At 43.3% G+C, this 1,512-nt stretch overlaps 1 protein-coding gene across 1 annotated transcript in view; it reads right to left on the bottom strand.

Annotated features, from left to right (window-relative positions):
* LOC101854044 (myosin-I heavy chain) overlaps window positions 1–1,512 on the bottom strand; it is a gene marked incomplete at its 3' end in the record, with an annotated part of 70,330 nt that overhangs the window by 33,168 nt on the left and 35,650 nt on the right.

Here is a 1,512-nt window from a genome sequence, read left to right on the forward strand (position 1 = left end):
GGGGGGGGAGAAAAGTTGCGTCAACCTGCCTGGAGCTTCGCGTTCGCAAACGCGAGGCCTTGAAAATGGTAATTATGATTAACTGCTCGTATGACCTACGAACTAAAAATCACTAGCTATACAGTACCGCACTCAATACAAGAACAACAATAAATGTCACTATTAACACTACCGTACGATAGATGTAGAGACACAATGGAGACCAACTCTGTATTTAGAAGTAGGATGCAAAGTTCCGTTTAAGGGTAGTACCTTAAGCTCTTTGAAGAATAGTAATTTAAGCCGTTTGAAGAATAGTAACTTAAATGTCCGGCGAATTAAAATATTGTAACTTCTGTATTACTGTGCTCTTGGGTTTATTTGGTTATTTCCCCCTTTGTGTTCTTTTTTCTGGTTTTGTTTTGCTGGGGTATTTTCTTTTGGGGGTGGGGGTTCGGGGGTATCGTCAAGTTGAGTTGTCTCAGGTCTTCTTATGACTCGCCACTTTTCTGATTGTGGAGCTAAAAGTGAGACACAACCACAAAGTACAGCGTGACCTTGATCTGGTGCTGTAACAGAGACAGATAGATGTGTGACATCGGAAATCACATCTCTTATACCCAGTGCACACTGACAATCGAAATCCTCAGTCGAATCAAGTCAGGGCCAGCCAGATTTTTTCCTCCATTGGGGGCCAAAAGCTAAAATTTTGGCAAAAATAAAAATCAAACTAGAGTGTGAGTGTGTGTGTGTGGGGGGGGGGGTCTATCAAAATTTGTCAAAATGGCAGCTTTTGCCCCTCCATGAAGGAAATTTCTAGCCAGTCCTGACAGCATCAAATGAATCAGAGGTATCAAACAGGCACCGTGCGCTGCGGTTATTAAAACAACCGCAATGTGTTTTTAAAGGGCGCTAAACCATCACAATGCCGCACGTTACAAATGTCAGAAAACAGAAGCCACGCGCACGTCTTAGTAATAGTATAATAATCCCGGCGTCTGTGCAGTGGGTGGCCGGCTAGGTTCCCGATTATTGAAGATAGAAATCGTAGGAATCGACTCCGAACCAAATTATTTTCTTTCTAATGATGTGATTTCTTCCGGTGGTTACCTGGTTGGCTCCGAACATCTTCAGGATTTAGGATAACATTGATTTCGGAACACTACGAAGCTTCAACTTTTTATTTTTCAAAAATAAATTATAAAAAATTTAAAAAAAGATTTCAAAAGACCAAAGTAACTGTTAACCGTTGGTTTACTTTTTAAAAAAGAAGTCAGGATTTTCTTCTAAAGAATGAATCGTGAGAATCGGTTCCGGAATTGATTCTTCACCCAGCTCTAGAACAGACGCTGTTGGGGTACGGCGGGGCTGACGTGAGGGGACTTGGGAGCGGAAACTGGGTGGACGGGTCGATACCTGACTGTCAACAGAGCAGTTGGGGTTCAGGGGGGAAATCAAACAGCAGACGCAACGGCGGTCCGGGCAGCCCGTGGTGATAACTGATAACGTATGGTGAATGGTGGTTGGGGGAGG

The sequence above is a fragment of the Aplysia californica genome, unplaced genomic scaffold, assembly GCF_000002075.1.
Source record: "Aplysia californica isolate F4 #8 unplaced genomic scaffold, AplCal3.0 scaffold00587, whole genome shotgun sequence".
NCBI lineage: Eukaryota > Metazoa > Mollusca > Gastropoda > Aplysiida > Aplysiidae > Aplysia > Aplysia californica.